Here is a 7,013-nt window from a genome sequence, read left to right as displayed (position 1 = left end):
GATGCTAGCTTCATCAAGTTGTCCGACTGAGATTAAGGGTCGTGAGAGCTCAAGAGCGTGTCGGACGTTGTGTAGTACGAGTGTAGAGCCACCCGGAAGGTTGAGCTCTACGGTGCCGATTCCGATGATAGCACAGTGCTGCGAATTTCCGACTCGAACTGAGTCGGAGTGCCGGTCCGAATATTGCCGAAACTGTGATCGGTGAGGTGTCACGTGATACGATGCGCCCGAGTCCAGAAGCCATGTGCTCGATTCCTCAGTCGTAAGCAGAACTTCTGATTCGACTGGATTCTCTATGGACAATATGTTCGGGTCGGTCGTCAATATCTCGGCTGAAGAGCCGACGTAGTTGACTTCCTCATGCCAGTTACTCCTCTGATTAGCTCTCTGAGCTTTGTCTGTCTTTGACTTGAGTACCCGACAGTCGGCCTTGATATGTCCCGGTTTCTTGCAGTAGTTGCACATTTGGGTTTCCTGGGACTTGCTGCAGCTTCGCTGATTTGTCGGCGGTCGGGAAGAACTTCTTTCCCGATTGTTCGATCGGTCGGTCGAACCTTGTACTACAAAGGCTTCTTCTACCGAGTCTTTGGTGAAAGACTTTCTCCGAGCTGCTTCAGTCAGGATTGCACTTGTGACTTCGGAGTACTTGATGGCAGTCATAGAAGCGTTGCACACAGTTGTAACGAAGGTTTCCCAAGAGGAGGGGAGACTGCTCATGAGTATCATTGCTCTGAGTTCATCCTCGATTGTCGTCCCCTGTGACGAGATTTGGGAGCTCAAACTTTCGTCTCATTAAGGTGTGCCTGAACCGAATCGGAGTCTTTCATCTGCAAGTTGTAGAGGCGCCGGATCAAATACATCTTCGTTGAGGCGACCTTCTTTTCGTAGGTTTCCGACAGCTTCTTCCAAAGTTCGAAGGCTTTCGTGCAAGATTGTACTGTGAAGTACACTGACCCCGACAGGTAGACCTGAATCATGGCACGGACGATTCTGTCCAGCTTCTGCCACTCATTTGCCTTGTATATTTCTGGAGCAGTTTCATTCTCAATCGGATCGATCTGACCCTTGACTATAAGATAGTCCTACATTTGCTCCTTCCAAAAATTGAAGTTCGAACCGTCGAACCTCCTTAGACTCATTTCCGATGAGCCGGATGTTGATGCCATCAGATTCGGTTTCAGTTGACGAAGCTCGGTTCGGAGTTGACTACGAACTTTGTTGGAGTGCAGCCGGTCGGCTCACCCGATATCGTTCTAGTCGGATTTGAACCCGAGTCGGTTCGGTTTTGGATATATGTATTGTTGAACTTGCTTGAGTTGACTCCGGTACCTTGAGGGACAGAACCGACTGGTCTTCCCGAATGTTGCCGAGTCGGAGTGAGCCCGGTTCACTTCCGAATGTATATGCCAAATACCGATTATTGAAACCGATTCTGCTTTGGGTGACTGCAGGGACGAGAGAGACGGATCCAATTGATCCTCCCGAATGTCGATCAGCCAGATGAAGCACGAATTGGGGTTGTTTTCTTGAGACCGATCTGCACCGAGTGGTTACAACGGGCGGCAAGCAGTGTTCAGTGACCTGTTCAGATGCCGTTTAACCGAGTGGAGCACGATCGTGTCAATGTTGCACAAGGGGATTTCACCTCGAGCGGTTACGATCATGAAGAACAGAGTACAGCCGGTTGGCTTACTCCAAGTGAAGATGATCTAGCGCGATGAGATGCAAGCCTCGTTTTTCTTCTTCTTCTCTCTTCTCTGTTTCTTCAAATAGAAAACAGAAAAAAAAAACAGAATGTTGTGATCCAAAGATTCGAATGGCGGCCGGCAGCGGGATGAAGGACATCCAAGCTCTGATACCAAATGTAGGGAATGAACAAGGCCGTCAGTGCGGAAGAGATCACACAGTATATAGTGACTCACTTAGGGTGACTGTCCTTTATGTTATTTACAGAAATAGCCCGAACTTGGGCTCTCTAAGAGGATAGTGTGAATACGTCCATTATACATTTGTATTCGACACGTGAACACCTCGAAATTGAGCGAGGTGTGGTATGTGGATTCCAGAGCGTCAAATCATATGACAAATCAGGAGGAATGGTTCTCGTACTTGGAGAAGCCAGAATCACGAGGGGTTGTCGAAACGGGAGATGACACCCCGCATACCATCTAACATGTCGGCAAAGTTCCCCTCAACCAGGTCGGGTAAAAAGGGAAACTCATGAATGCGTTGCACGTCCTGACAATAACAAAGAACCTTGTGTCGGTCGGTCAGATCGTCGACCAATGTATGCAAGTTCGATTCACGCATCTCGGTTGCTTCATCGAAGAAGAAGGCAAAGTCATAGCAGAAGGGCGCCGAGAAGGGAGGATGTTTATCCTCAAAACCAACAATGTGGACACCGCTATGTTCGCGAAAGGACAGAAGGTCGAATCGGACATCGACCTATGGCACAAGCGGTTCGGCCACATAAATTTCCCATGGCTTCGTGAAATGCAGACGAAGAACATTGTGTTCGGATTGCCGAAATTTCGGGGCCATAATGCCCAAATCTACGAAGCCTGTCATATGGGAAAACAACATTGACTGCCATTCCCCAATGAGCGTAATCGTAGTCGAAGTCCACTGGATTTGATCCATTCGGATGTGTGGGGACCGGCACAGAACGTGAGTCTCGGTGGAAGCCGTTACTTTGTAACCTTCATCGACGATTTCACTCGGCACACGTGGGCATGCACGATCGCGAAGAAGAGCGAAGTGTTCGCATGTTTCCTGGAGGTGAAGAGTCTTTCAGAAAGGGAAACAAGGCGCAAGATCAAATGCTTATGGTCTGATGGCGGGACAGAGTACTTCTCCAACCAGTTCACATGTTATCTACGGAAGGAGGGAATTCGACGCGAATTCTCATGTAGATATACACCGGAGTAGAACGGTGTAGCCGAGCGGAAGAATCGGATAATTGAAGAAGCGGTAGGGCAATGCTTGAAGAGAAGCATATGCCAAAATTTTATTAGGCTGAAGTCGTGAGAATGCTTGTCTACTTATAGAATCGGACTTCTGCCAATGGAGAAGTGTCGCCAAATGAACTATATTTTGGAAAGAAGTCGAATCTGGCACTCTTGAGGATTTTCGGTAGCATTGCGTATGTGCATGTGCTGAAGGAGAAATGGAGGAAGTTGGACGCGAAAGCTGAGAAGTGTATCTTAGTTGGCTATTCGGACGAGTAGAAGGGTTATAAGTGCTATAACCCCCGAACCAAACAAACTCGTGTAAGCCGCGACGTTGTGTTTGACGAGTCCATGTCCTGGTACTTTCCTCCGACTTTGGACCTCAACTCCAATCCGAGCTCTGACGATGAGGTCAGTGAGGCTGAAGTGCCTCCGGATGATGGTGAAATCGGGACCCTCGAAGAGAGTCCGATCTCATTTCGGTTGAGTTTGCCGAATGCAGGGTTGGGCCAAGATGGCCACCCAAATGACGAGACAACGAGTGGTGGAGACTCATCCGTGTTGTTCCCGTGTAAGGAACCGAGGAGACGGTTTACGCACAAGCAGAAAGGGAAGAAGAAGATGTCGGAGTATGGCACGGATAAGGGCGAGTCGGATCGACGCGAATCCAACTCTGAGAAGAGCGATGATGGGTCTTTGAGAACGAAGTCCACGTCAGCCAAGAAAGCCTCAATGACGTCTAATGAGCAAATACGCCGATCTACCCACTAGAAGAACCCTGTTGTACAGTTCGGATACAACGAGTACATGGCGCATCACTATGTGTACATGACCCATGTAGCAGAAGTGCGTGAGCTGGAGAGCTAAGCAGAAGTGGCAAAGGACGTGAATTGGCGTGCCGCAATGGAGGAAGAGATGCGCACATTGGCGGAAAATGAAACCTGGGACCTAGTTGATGTGCCAAAAGGTGTGAAGCCGATCGGATGTAGGTAGGTGTACAAGGTCAAGTACAACACTGATGGCTCGGTCAATCGATACAAGGCCCGGTTAGTAGCGAAAGGCTACGCACAAAAACACGGCATCGACTATGCGACTATCCGTGTTTTGCTCGCGGTAGCTGCGGCAAAGGGGTGGCACTTACATCAGATGGATGTAAAGAATGCACTCCTGTAAGGTGAGCTTGAGGAACAGGTGTACATGGTACAGCCCCCCGGATTTCACTCCGGAACGAACACTTCGGCGGTTTGCCGATTGAAGCAAGCCCCACGTGCCTGGAACGTGAAGATCACGCAGCAACTGTGTCGGATGGGCTTTGTGATGTCAAAATCGAACTCTTCAGTATTCATTCGGAAAGGTCGACTCGAGCCGGTGTTGCGAGTACGTGTAGATCCTAGGCGGGACCACGGGGGTCTCGGACTAGGGAGAAGAGGAGAAAGGTTAAGACAACGAATGGAAGATTAGCTCATAGCTCAAGAGGAGAAGAGAACGAATATGACATTATGATAGAAGAAGAAGAAGAAGATGAAGAAGATGGAGTCAAGATACTCAACAAGAAGTTCTACTAAGAAAACATAAACGCTTTACAATGGTGGCCGCCATAGCCGCACCAAACGACTATATCAAAAAGCCTAAACGAAAACCCAAGAAGAAAACCCTAACCAAAACCCTAAAACAGAATGGGAAACCCTCGACCTAAGTGGTATGCCTCTCTCCCTCAAAATAGGCAACCCCTCATAAGTGACCCCTCCCTTCCTTTTATAGCCCAAGGAGGGAGGGACCTTACAATGTGGGATAGAATTTCCCCTCTTATTTCAATACACCATTCCCTAGTATACATGTGCACATGGTGCACACCACCGATTTGCCTATTCCACCCCGGTTTCCGCCTATGGACGAAAATCTTCACGACACCGGTTAGCATTTTACTTTATGTTGATGACTTGGTCATCACTGGCACTGACCTAGGTGAGATTGACTGTGTGAAGCTCCAACTTGTAGCATCATTTGACATAAAGGATCTGGGGGACCTTCATTACTTCCTCGGGATCGAAGTGATCCGCACCCCCGAAGGCATACTGATCAACCAACGGCATTACGTGCTCAGTATGCTCTTCAAATTCGGGATGGCCGACTGTAAGTCCGTCTCGACTCCTCTGGATAGAACCGTCAAGCTTCCCCTCGATTCTGGAAAGGTATGCGACCCGATGAGGTTCCGATAGATAGTCGGAAGCCTTATATACTTGACCATCACCCGACCAGATCTCAGCTACCCGGTCGGGGTGATTAGTCAGTTCATGGCGCGACCTACCAAGGAGCACCTTCAGTGTGCACAACATGTACTGCGATACGAAAGCGGCACTAAGGACCGGGGGCTACTATATCGGACCGGTACATTCGTGCAATTGGTCGGCTACACCGATGTTAATTGGGCCGGCAATGTCGCCGATTGTCGATCCACGTCCGGTTTCACGTTCTCTCTTGGGAGTGCCGCGATCGAGTGGGGTAGCAAGAAGTAGTCGACAGTTGCACTGTCGAGCGCCGAAGCTGAGTATAGAGGAGCGGATGTCGCCACGTGCGAAGCCATATGGTTGAAACGACTGCTTAAGGATTTGCACGAGGTGTCCGATCCAACGACGATCTACTGCGACAACCTGAGCAACATCCAGCTAGCAAAGAACCCTGTCTTCCACGCCCGGACTAAGCAGATTGAGGTGCACTACCATTTCGTTCGTGAGCGTATCCTCTCCAGTGAAGTCTAACTTCAGTATGTTTCGACGGATCGGCAGACCGTCGACATCTTAACCAAGCCTCTTCGTCTGGACAAGTTGCGGCTATTCTCGGGTGCGCTTGGGTTGCGTCACCTCAACGTGCTGAACTTGAGGGGGAGAGACATCCCAAAGAGGAGCAAAGTTCCGGAAGACCACGACGCCGAGTCGGATGACGAATTCGATTGTGGATCAGCTGAAGAAGCCGAGGGCGGATCCGCAGAAGATTCCGAAAGCAGAAAAAGGGGAGCATCCGGAAGAAAGAGCCGAAGCATGGGGGAGACGAAGCCATCAAGGACGAGAAGACCGAAGAAGAGTTGGAGACAGCCAGCTCAGATGAGAGCAAAACCGATCGGAGGAAGCGGAGTCGGTTTAGATGCTTGATTCGGATACGCTGAATCAACTGAGGGCCAAGCGGAAGAGGAGGCAGCAGATGAAGTGCCAACACCGCGATAGCAATGGAGCTGAGAAGGGCCGAACAAGCAGACATGCTGACCGGAAGGTTCAAAGCGTGCGGAATCGAATGGGTCGAGGAGTGCGAGCGAGGCATGAAACCAGAAGGAACCGGAGCGTAGTTCCAGAAGAACGGACGAAGCCTCTAGTTGAGCTTGAGGGGGAGTATTGAGAGACAAGCTCAACATTCGGTGTGTCATCGGGTGCGTAAACTGGGTGCATAAAACTGTGCGCACAATAAGCCGTAGCGGTGCGTAAACCGTGAGGCCGTTGGAAAGATATTCCGCGTAGGAATATATTTTGGGACTTACTGTAGAGCTCAGTTAGTAGCATTGAAGTACGTGTCAGTACTTCAGTCAGTCCGTGTGGACTTGTATAAAAGTTCTCACTAAGCACATCCTATGTATAGAGTAACATTATTTTGAGATACAACTGAGTTGTCTGCTCTCTCTCACTCTCTCTCTCTCTCTCCATCTCCATCTCTGAGTTTTCTGTTGTTTCTAGAACCGTATACTCTGTGTTTCTCATACGCTTCCAAACGCTATTCTTTTATAGTTAACAAGGGCATTTGGTCTAGTGGTATGATTCTCGCTTTGGGTGCGAGAGGTCCCGAGTTCCATTCTCGGAATGCCCCCACGTCCCTAACCTTGAGGAGTGGTTCGTTTGAACTCAAATTCAAAACAAAGTTGTGGATTAACAAGGGCATTTGGTCTAGTGGCACAATTCTTGCTTTGGGTGCGAGAGATCTCGAGTTCAATTCTCGGAATGCCCCCACGTTCCTAACCTGGAGGAGAGGTTCGTTTGAACTCGAATTCAAAATGAAGTTGTTGTTCAACAAGGGCATTTG

At 49.3% G+C, this 7,013-nt stretch overlaps 1 non-coding gene across 1 annotated transcript; it reads left to right on the top strand.

Annotated features, from left to right (window-relative positions):
• The first annotated feature begins 6,728 nt into the window (after window positions 1–6,728).
• On the top strand, window positions 6,729–6,800 carry TRNAP-UGG (transfer RNA proline (anticodon UGG)). Its single transcript has one exon. It is a non-coding gene; the product is annotated as a tRNA-Pro (tRNA).
• Window positions 6,801–7,013: the final 213 nt, after the last annotated feature.

This window comes from Azolla caroliniana, unplaced genomic scaffold (genome assembly GCF_043228905.1).
Source record: "Azolla caroliniana isolate FFs.n. ecotype wild unplaced genomic scaffold, voAzoCaro1.0.p SCAF_3, whole genome shotgun sequence".
NCBI lineage: Eukaryota > Viridiplantae > Streptophyta > Polypodiopsida > Salviniales > Salviniaceae > Azolla > Azolla caroliniana.
Note: the sequence above shows the minus strand (reverse complement) of the source record. Positions and strands in the feature narration are given on the sequence as shown.